Source organism: Ambystoma mexicanum, chromosome 1p, assembly GCF_040938575.1.
Source record: "Ambystoma mexicanum isolate Mex_15411 chromosome 1p, UKY_AmexF1_1, whole genome shotgun sequence".
Lineage (NCBI taxonomy): Eukaryota > Metazoa > Chordata > Amphibia > Caudata > Ambystomatidae > Ambystoma > Ambystoma mexicanum.
In genome coordinates this window covers 719,167,729-719,178,548 of record NC_090921.1, presented here as the reverse complement: position 1 = coordinate 719,178,548, position 10,820 = coordinate 719,167,729, and positions in this window count along the sequence as shown.

The window sequence follows — 10,820 nt, the reverse complement described above, 5'->3', positions numbered from 1 at the left end:
TGGCAGGAGAATATTCTATTTTCTCCTCAGGTGTTCTTCCAAGCCACCTATCATGCCTTTCAGGGTCTTATTGAACCACTCAACAAGCCTGTTTGTCTGTGGATGGAAGTATGTAGAGAAGCGGAAGGTGACTCCACACTCTTCCCACATAGTCTTCATAGATGGTGGTATGAAGTTTGATCCCCTGTAAGAAACGACTCCCTTGGAGAATCCAACATGGGAGAATATCCCAAGCAGAGCCTTCACAACCACGTGGGCTTCGATGCTCCTCAGAGGGACAGCCTCGGGTACCTTGTAGCATGGTCTACCACCACCAAGATGTTTCTGTTCCCTGAGTTGGTTTGAGGATTCAGAGGACTCACATTGTCCATGCATATTCTCTGAAAAGGCCACCCAACCATGAGCAGTGGAATTAAGGGGTCCTTTTGTGGCACCACCTTACTTGCCAGAAGCTTGAGAAGTCAAGCAGAACCGGACAAATTAATTAAACTTCACGCTGAACTGAGGCCAGTAAAAGTGCGCAGACAACTGTTCCGATGTCTTAGTCACCCACAAGTGACCCGCTAAAGGAATTTGGTGAGCCAAATCCAAAAGGAACTTTCTGTGTCATTGGGGAATCACCAGCCTTCTGGTGCCCACACCCTAATAGTCTTTTGGCTCACTGTACAGGAGTCCATTCTCCCAGTACACTTTGAACTGTTGAGGTGCCTGCCCTGTGGGATGTCTCAACCCACTACTCCAGGCCCTGCAACATTACTGTGCATTGCTGGCAGCAGAAGCATCAGAAATGGCAGCTGGAAAGCATGCTGCTCGCTAAAAATCACCTGAAAGTGCGCAGTAAAAATCGGAAAAATAGGCCGCCATCCACTTTTGCCTATGTCAGTGGTAACACAGGAGACCACTTCCAAAACCCACCATTGGGCTACCCACAAAATAGCCTGAAATCACTTGAAAAAGCAATGCAGATTGCCAAAAAGAAAAACAGAGCGGTTTGGAAATTTGTTTGCTTGATTGTCAAAAATGTGCAAAAAACCCTGGCTCGCCAACCACCTAAAAGATCCAATCTCCTTGTTGGGTGTTGAACATCATTCTACTCCAAGAATCCACATAAATATAATGTCCACAGAAGTACACTTATCAGAACAAAATCCACATTGAAGATTGCTTGCTGAAAGAAATCTGTCAATAATGGGTGTAGTACCATTACTCACCTCTGTCAGAAGCCGGCGATTTAAAACCTATCATGTGTAAAGTTTGACATTGAACTCAAACTATGCCAAAGAAGATATTTCCATCAAAATGTCATATAAGAGTGCCACACATTGATTTTCATGTTGAAAAAGGACTGGAAGTAAAGATGGGTTTGCTTATTTTAAATTTATATATGTATTTTTTTCACAAGGAACAATGTTACAATTGACCAGAAGGTAACCTGATTCAGTTAAAACTTCCAAGAGGCTTTCTTCCCCTGAGAAACTCACACCTTGTTGATTCCCACCAAAAGGAGAGCATTTCACATTGGCATGTTAATCAGGAGGGGAGGAGATTTCCTCTGCTGCCCGGAGAAGAAAACAATGGGTTCCTTGGGCTGAATAGAAAATGCTAATTCGGGTGTAACCCACAACAACTGCTCTGGCAGGAAGGCAGGCCATGTGACCCTCTGACTCAGCCCACCTCTGGGGGCGGGCCAGAATGAAAATGTGGATTTAATTGGAAGTAAATGTATGTTTTAAAAACTGCTTATAGCAAAGTGTACTGAACTGAAAAGATATGAAACCCAGAGATTGGTAAAATGAGAAAAATTCGCTCACAGATAAAGACTAAGCTAGAATATGTGCGATGTTCTAAGACTGAACCCCAGACATTATTCATATTGTAGCCATTGTGTTTATGTAGGAAAATGAAAAAGTACAGAAATGTGACCAGATGGGATGTGTATGCATGTGTAAAAAGTGGTGCATAACTAATATTGAGAAACCCACCAAAAGCGCGAAAAAGTTGTCAGTGATGAACCAACCATAGCTCGTAGGAAAATAAGAGTTGGACAGAAATGTACCTTAAGCAATCTGGAACGTAATTATGTATTATTAACAAGTTGTGCATCTTGGAAATATGTTTTTGGGGGAAAATAGATTTCCTAAGTAAAAGTAAAGGGGAGGGATTTCCTTTGGGCCATAAACACTGTATCACTCTGACACATATGACACACTGCTCCTGTCTCAAATCAGGAGAGCGGAAATTCTCTGACCTATCAGATCCTTAGAGGGTTGGGCATAGATAATCAGCCTCCCCACCCACTTTGGAAATGGATAAATAGGGACTTTTGAGGACCCAAGAACAGACACTTTCCACTCCTCAACTGATTTCTTGGCGAAGCACCCTGCATGAAGATCCAGACTCCAGATATAGATCCAGAACCAAACTCTAGAATCCAGACTCTAGAACTTTGAAGCAGAGAGGCCTAACCCAGAAAGCTGAACTCTTTTCAGCTGGCATTCATAATCTTTTGAAACCTGATTCTAACCCCTACACTTCGAAGGGGCACCACAAAATCCAACAGCCTGGCTGAGCTGTTTTGCTGTTCTAGCTAAGAACCCTGTGCTAGAACCAAGATACAGACCCATAGAGCAGAGCTGTATGCAGGACCCATCAGAACCAGTCCAAGAGGCCACACAGACCAGAGTACCTTGATGAGAGCAGAGTCCAGGTGCCCTGAATCCTGTCCTGTGCGAGTGAATTCCAAACCCTTGTCCATATGTTTGACGGGTCCATTCCATTCCAAAGCCATATGATTGAGTATTTAGTCTAGAACTGTCTATAGTCATCTCTTAGTTTAAAGTAATCCTATTCAATCCATTTCAACCTATCCAGAACTGCATTATAGAATCTTGTGTCCACTCTGAATTCTTCTCATTATGTTGTCTGTGATAACTGTAGCGATAATCATCTATGCGCTGATATTTTAAAGAAAGTCAAGTGTCTTGCGCACAACAACCAGAGTGGAAGGCGCCCTGTTCTGGTGGTTGTCCCGTTGGGTATCTTGTACTTTCATAGCCCTGCAGTATAAGCCCATATTGGTTCCGAATCTTTAAAGCGCAATCTGTCATTTTGAAATCTTGACTCTGTTTCTTAAAATCAACCTTCACATAAACCTCTGTAACTTTTGAACTGCACGTCCTAGAAACAAAATTTAAATGTCATTTTGAAGCTAACGTCCTCAGCTTTCAAACAATTCCTTATAAATTTCACTCCATAGAAAAACAGCAATTTCTTGTTTTCAACTTCTGAATTTCGTTTTCCATCTGATAATCATTTATAAATCATTGCTAGTGTTGACCTGAACTAATCCAAAGTAACTTTCACTAATTCTGAATCTTCTTTAGCGAATTAAAGTCATTTTAGCATTTTCCCATTCATTGCAAATCACATTCAAAAGCATTTTGGCCTGTTTTTAAATCATACCTGTTCTCTCTAAGCTTGCTGGGGGGGAGGTGGGATTGAAATTACAATTGTTGCTTAGTTATTCCTGAAACCTGTGTGCTCTCTTCCACCTCTTCATAGTGCATACTGGGAGGAGTGAGTAACAACAGGGGGAAAGAGTGATTATATTGTCTTTTGATTGAAGTCATATCAAGTTTTATTTCTGTGTGCATTCTTTCCTATCATTGCATTTACTTGAACCATACAAAGTATTCTCTGATATATTATTTTTCCTATTCCTACTCCTAACTGATTAAAGGGATTATTGATATTGTAATATTACCCATTGCTGATCATTGTTCATATTCATAAGTGTGATACTCGGATATTATTCATATTAATAAAAGTGTAATCTATATATTGTTCAATTCTTCAAATAAACCTTTTAATTTGTAAAACAAACCTATTTATTTAAACCTATTCCCCCGGTCTCAGTGAGACCGGGGGAATTCAAAGAGAGGGGCATTATATAAGGGTACATCATCCAGAATTAAAAGAACTTTGACATTAAAATAGATAAATAAGGGTTTCCATTGAGCATCCCATACTAGGCATTGACTTAGTTGGAGTACTGGATTTAAATCACTTACAGATTGGGGGCTTGTGGCCGGGATTTCTGGATTAGATATACCACTTGTACAGTTTAATACAGTGTGCTAACTGACAGGATACATAAATCCTGTTGGGCTACTACACTGTGTTACACTGTAAAAGCACCCCTCAAAAGGGAACGCTCTAAGGAAACGGTCTGTTTTTCAAAATAAAATAAAACACTTCTGTAAGTCAGGAAGGAAATCAATTTTTCCAAAATGGTTACATTGGTAGACATCAAGATAGCTAGAGAACACCTTTTATATAAGTTATTTGTGAGAGGTGAGTGGACTGAGCAGGACCAGAATGTGTGGTTGCAGGCAATCACACAACAGAACACTGCAACTGGGTCAGATATCTGGGGAGATCAGGGTCCCTTACATGTGGCCCTGAGTGAACTATACAGGGCCCCTAAGGCCAAGGATGAGCAAAATAAGATTGCCAAGATAGCGGCATATTTATATTTATCTATGGGAGCCATACAGGATCAATATGCTGAAGGCCAAGATCTGGCAAGTAGGCAACTGATGGCATTAGAAAAGGCCAAATCTGCTCTGGACTCTTCTGGGCAGAGGCTGCAGAGGAGCCAAGACTCAGAAAATGAAAGCAGACAGTATCTAGTTAAAATCAAAGAGGATATGGGTATCCTGTAGCAGGAAAAGGCAGACCAGGGAACCAGAATTCTGGCCTTCCAGAAGGAGTACCAAGAATGTTTGGACTATCTACTGCAGAGCCAGAAAAAGCTGGAGCAACAACTGGATTTCAACACGGCATGCACAGAGCAGGTAGCCGCCCTGCAAAGCCACCTAGATAGAGAGAAGGATGGGTACCCAGGCAGAGTTTGAGGAGGAGCGCCAGAAAGCTGGTGCCCTTCAAGACCGGCGGCACAGAGGCAGGCTCTTGCACAGGAAAGGGACACCTTAGGCTAGGAAGTCTGTCACTTAAAAGGGAAACTGGAAGAAAATCACCTGGCCCTCCAGGGACTGGGTAACCTCCAAAAAGAGCATGATAGATTCTTAGAGAACACCAGGAGGGTGGAAGATGCTCTGGCAAGGAAGGAATAGGCCAGTATGGACAGGACTCAGGAGGTAACCCTCCTGCAACAAAGACTGGCCCAGTACTCAAAAGTAACCCAGGAAGCACAGAGAGAAAATTAGGCTCTCGGTGAGAATAATGACAAGCTCCACAGGCATGCAGCCATGAAAGAGAGACTGATAGAGACTAGTAAGGCCTTGATTGAGGAACAGAAAGCTCAGGTTCTTGCATGGCAAAAGGGAGCAGGGGCTGACAGAGATGAGGTTTGTTGGGAAAGAGAAACACCTGAGCATAACCTCAGGAACCCTAGTACCAGAGGCCTTCATCTCTCCCAGTCCCTGGACTCTACCACCCCCATTTCCCCTGGCGCAAATGAGCCCACGGCCACAGGGATGGCAGATTACTATCCAGTTAGAAGTATGGGACTCATAGGCCAGTACCTCCCAGGCATGGATGGGCGGGAATCTGGGTATGGGCACCCAAGAACTGTGAAATTTAGTGGGGAACTCCAGGAGAGTAGGCCCACTAAGGGCATCCTGAAAACCTCTGCCCAGTTAGGACAGTGGGGGGGTACCCATCAAATCCTGCGAGCAAGGAGGAATCAGAAGACTCCTCTGGGCGCCCCACGACACAGGATACTAGGTCCCCACATTCTGCCAGCCATTCCCAGGCTCGCAGAATCCGGGAGAACCTGGAAGACCAGACGGACACCTCTGGGAGCAGTGCCTCTGAGTCAGAGAATGAATGGACCAGGGTTACCCAAACCAAGAAGGCCAATAAGACAAAAAGGGCCTTGCTTAAGGACCCCTTAAAACAGATCAAGGCAATAAGGAGCGTTATCACGCCTTATCATAAGAACGCTAAGAATGCTGTTTGGGAACACTTAGAGCTCTTTGAGCAAATGATGGAGACTTTCCATTTGAAAGACAGCAGTAGCTGCATTCAGTATGTGAAATGGACATTCTCCCCAGGATACTCCAGTTTCTTTGCGGGCTGGAGGAACAAAATCATTCAGGATGGTCCACATATAGGGCGGCCATCCTAAAGCATTTTTCTGTTCACAGAAATCCCCAAGAGGCCCGCAAGGCAGCCTACAATTTACAATGTGGGAAGGATTAGGCCCCACAAAAATGTGTGCAGGAGTTAAAGCGTGCCTTTGCACAGTCTACCAGAAGGGTGCGCACGGACAGCAAAGAATGTGTTAATATGTTTTCCCATGCTCTACCAAAATAAGTGAGAGATTTTCATGTGAAAAGATCACTAGACTGGTTCATTGAACAGGCCACCCGGATCTATGAGGTGCAAAAGCCCATAGACAACAAAAGTACTCAAAAAAGCCCCAAAACACTCAACCCGCCTGCTGCTGCCAAGGTGGCAGACGTAAAGGTTGCCCCCATTTTAGATTTGGAGATGGGGGAGCCTAAAAACTTGCCTGTACAGCAGAATAATTCCAAGCCCAGAAGGCCCTCGGGCCAGTCACAGACAGGGAGCCAAGGAGGTAGTCCCACAAATGGGATCCCTCACTCCCCTGACTATGTAAATCCCCGCTACAAAGGGAACATACCCATCCTGGGTTATGTGTTGACTCCTCCAGCCCAAGGGGGGGGATCCAACCAAGCAGCCCCTAACCTAGGGAACTTCTCTCCTCAGTTCCTCCGGGAGAGCAGAAATTCCCCAAATCCTGGGCAGAACTTTTTCCCCAGGTATCCACAAAATGTTCAACCCCAGAACAATCCATCCTTTTTTCCCCACTTTCCTGAGCCCAGACAACCTAATCCGGGAGAGGGGAGGCCAAGGGCGGAGGGGTACCCAAATCTTCCCAACCCGGGGTATTACTAGAGACGGGATAGCTACCCTTCCTGGGATCAGCCCAGGGGAGAAAACAGAACCCCGTATCAGCCTGAGTGGGTTTCACAGTTAGAGCGCCAAGTCCAAAACATGGCAACTGATTTGGGTCACATTCTGAGGGCTCAGCAGAACCCTCGGATGGGCATGCCGGCACAGAGTGCCCCAAACTCTAGACCTGGTGCTCCAGAACAATGACGGGGGCAGCATCCCGACAACCCACTGGTTCCCAGAGAGGAGGCACAATGGCAAGGGGTATGTAAAGCCTTGGAGGAAACTTCCTTCCCCACTTGTAAACAGCCCCTGGAAACCCAGGAACCGGAAACAAAATATCCTGCCCCTGAAAGTCTGCCACCCAAGGAGCAGAGGGTGGGTAGGAGAAACAAAGGACCCAAGCAGACCCACTTTGTGGAGGAGGTACAAATCTTCCAATTTGAAGGAGAGGGATCCTCAGAGGATCCTGGGAAAGGATCTTCGCCTTCAGAGAGGGGGGAATTCCTCCCGAAGAGAAATGGTTCCCAAAGGATTCAAATCCAGACTGAGTAGATGTGGGGACTGAGCTAGCGCCGCCCATCATCCAATCCCAGAACCAACAGCATGAAAATCCCCTGGGTCAAACCCATCCTGGTGACTGCCTCCAAAAAGGGGGTGAGGGGACAGCCCAGAACCAGAACCCGGGGAACTCAAAACTTCTCCCATCTCTAGTTGCCACCTTTTTCTTTCAGATTCCCTAGGCTCCCCACAGAATTTTGTCCAAATCTCTTCTCTCTCAATGTCCAAAACTAGAAAACTCACCCACCAGTTGTCCAAAAATATACATTTTCTGTGCCCCCTTGCGGAGAAGGAGGGAAGATACTATGCCCCGGCACAAATACAGGGGCAGGGTACAATTTTGGCACTGGTGGACACTGGATCCCAAGCTACCCTTCTGTCCAAAAAGGCCTTTGATGAACTGAATTCAGGAAGGGGGAGAGTTATCAAATTCCTCTTGCATCTCTTCCTGGAAAACTTCAGAACTTTGACGGGAAGGAAATTCCCGTCGAGGGGACTGCGGATTTGGACATTAAAATTGGGCAACACAAGATGAAGCACCCGGTCATAGTTGTGACTCCAGAGGGCACCCCTTGTTTACTAGGGAATGACCTCCTGAGAAGGTTGTCACCCCTAATAGACTGTGTAAACAAGGTCCTCTGGACTCAGACTAGCCGACCAATAAAATTGAAACAGAGTGTCAACAATGTTAGTTTAAAAGGCACATGCCACATGGTTGAACAAAAATCTGACCAAGTAGAATTTCACTTCCAGAACAACCATATTCCAGACGTGACAGTAATAGCAGTAGGACAACAGACTGGTGATGGGGGGTCCTCTCTATTTCTGAAAATCAACCTTCCTTCCAGTCTAAGGTGGCATTCCACACTGGAAGGAAACACTCTGAAATTCTTTACCAATCCACAATCAGACATTCCCACTCCTATAGTCCGGAAAGATGAAAGATCAGCTCAGAGCCTGGCTGATATTCAGCAGATTGGAGAGCAGTTGTTCATCCCTGCTCAGTTAAATGAAGGGAAGGACTCTGTTCTCGCCTGAGTGTGTGTGAACAACGGTAAGAGCTTCATCAGCGAAGCCATGGTCCGCCACTCCCAAAAGATCCAGCCATTCCCACATTTAGACTGAATGACAAATGGGAAATGTATCTGGAAGCACCCAATTCCAAACATCTCCTGCCAAGCAGGTGTATGCTCAAAGTCTACATATGCAACAAGAGCATAGTCCATATTTGTTGGGTCGTGCGAGACGTCACTGCCGCCTTTTACTTAGGCAGTTGCATTCTCAATCGCTTTGCCATTAGTTTGGAACTAATAAACTTCAAAGCTTGGTCCCGATTAGCGGATAATCCCATGGGCTTTGATGATCCAGAGAAAGCATTTAGGTCAGCTCAACTGCTGCCTTATGCAGTTGAAATTCAGATTGGAGAGGAAATCACCATCCCAGAAAGGACCCGACAATTCTCCCTGGAAGTGAAAGTTAAAAGAGGACAGAGATTGAAAAACCCTGATGCTTATATTCATCTAAATGCTTCTCTCCAACAGCAAGGGTTGGGGGTAAACCCAACACCACTAGTCAATATAGAAAGTGACACATTCCAATAGAGGTGGATAACAGCGACTTAAAGAGTATCACTCTAGCCGCATGCACCATTATTGGAATGGCGGTTGATGACCGACATTTTTCCATTGATTTAGGAAATGAACTATTAGGACCAATCCCCGAGGACTATTTTGACAGTTACAGTGATGACAACACAATACCAGACAGGATCTTTACCCGGCATGGGGGAACTTTCTGGTGTACACTTCCTGCCCTTATGGTAAGGAAGATGTGACTTGTGACTTGAGGAGGGATGAGGTGATTTTCCAGGTCCATGAGGGCTGCCTTTCCTACCTGAAGCCACCAGTCCAAATCAGCACTTTGACCAGGGACTTCTCCGCCCAGCTGGAGGAGGCCGGTGAGATAGCGAAACCAGAAGTCTTTCCAGGCTTAAGGCAGATGGTTGAAGAGAGAGTCAACCTAGTTGATGCCTGTGAGACTCTGGAGCAGAAGCAAAAGTTGAAACAAGTTTTCTTGGATTTTCAAGATCTCTTTGCGGTGGGCTCATATGACTGTGGTCGCACCGACATCCACACAACAACAATTCCCACTGACCATGGCATGACTCAAGTGTTTGTGAAGCAATATCGCTTGCCTCTCGCATCAATGGAGTCCCTTTCTGAAATAATTAAGAACCTTGAGTCCCCTGGGATAATCCGTCCAGTCCACAGCACCTTCAATAATCCGGTGCTGGGGATATTGAAGCCAAACAGCCGGTGGAGACTCTGCGTCGACCTTAGGGAGCTCAACAAACGGGTCCATACTTCCCGATGTCCTCTTCTCTACATTGGCCAAGGGCTGTCCCAGATCCAGGGGTCACAGGTATTCACTGCAATAGAACTGACCAATGGATACTGGACCGTACCTGTCAGTAGGGAGGACCAATACAAGCTGGCCTTTACCTTTGGGGAGCAGCAGTACACATGGACCCGGACTCCCTTCGGATACATCAACTCCGGCAATGAATTCAACATTTTCCTACATAAGGCCATGTCCGACCTGGGTGAGAGGGGTAACCTGGCCTATGTAGATGATGTTCTCATCAAAAGCTCAACTGTCGAGGAACACATAGCGGAGATCTGTTATGTTCTGACACAGTTGAGGGCTGCCGGAGCAAAACTTTCCTTTCAAAAGGCACAGTGGTGTAGAAACTGTGTAAATTTCTTGGGGCATGAGATTACTCCTCAGGGTCTCCGTCCACAGGAAAAGAAAGTGCAAGCACTTCAGAAATTGAAAGACCCCACAACTCTGCGGGCACTAAGGAGCCTCCTTGGACTGACTAATTACAGCAGAAAGTTCATTGAGGGCTACGCAGAGATCACCAGAACTCTGATTCATCTTTTGAAGGGAGGGGGTCAAGTTGGAGTGGGGTCCAGAACAAGCCGAGGCAGTAAGACATCTCAAAAGAAGCCTCTCACAAGCGCCTTGCCTAGATTACCCTGTCAGAAACAAGGAGTTCTTCTTGGAGACAGGGTTCTCAAATACATGCTTGACTGCAGTAGTATACCAAAAGCATGACAAGGTCAATAAAGTAATCTCCTATGCGAGTAAAACTTTATCCTCCGTGGAGGAAAAATTCAACGATTGTGAGAAGGCACTCCTGGCAACGGTGTGGGCATTGAAGAATTACCGCCTGTTTATCCAGGGGGAACACATCATAGTGGAGACTCCACACCAGCCTCTGCAATATCTCCAAAGTGACAGAATCTGGGCCGGAA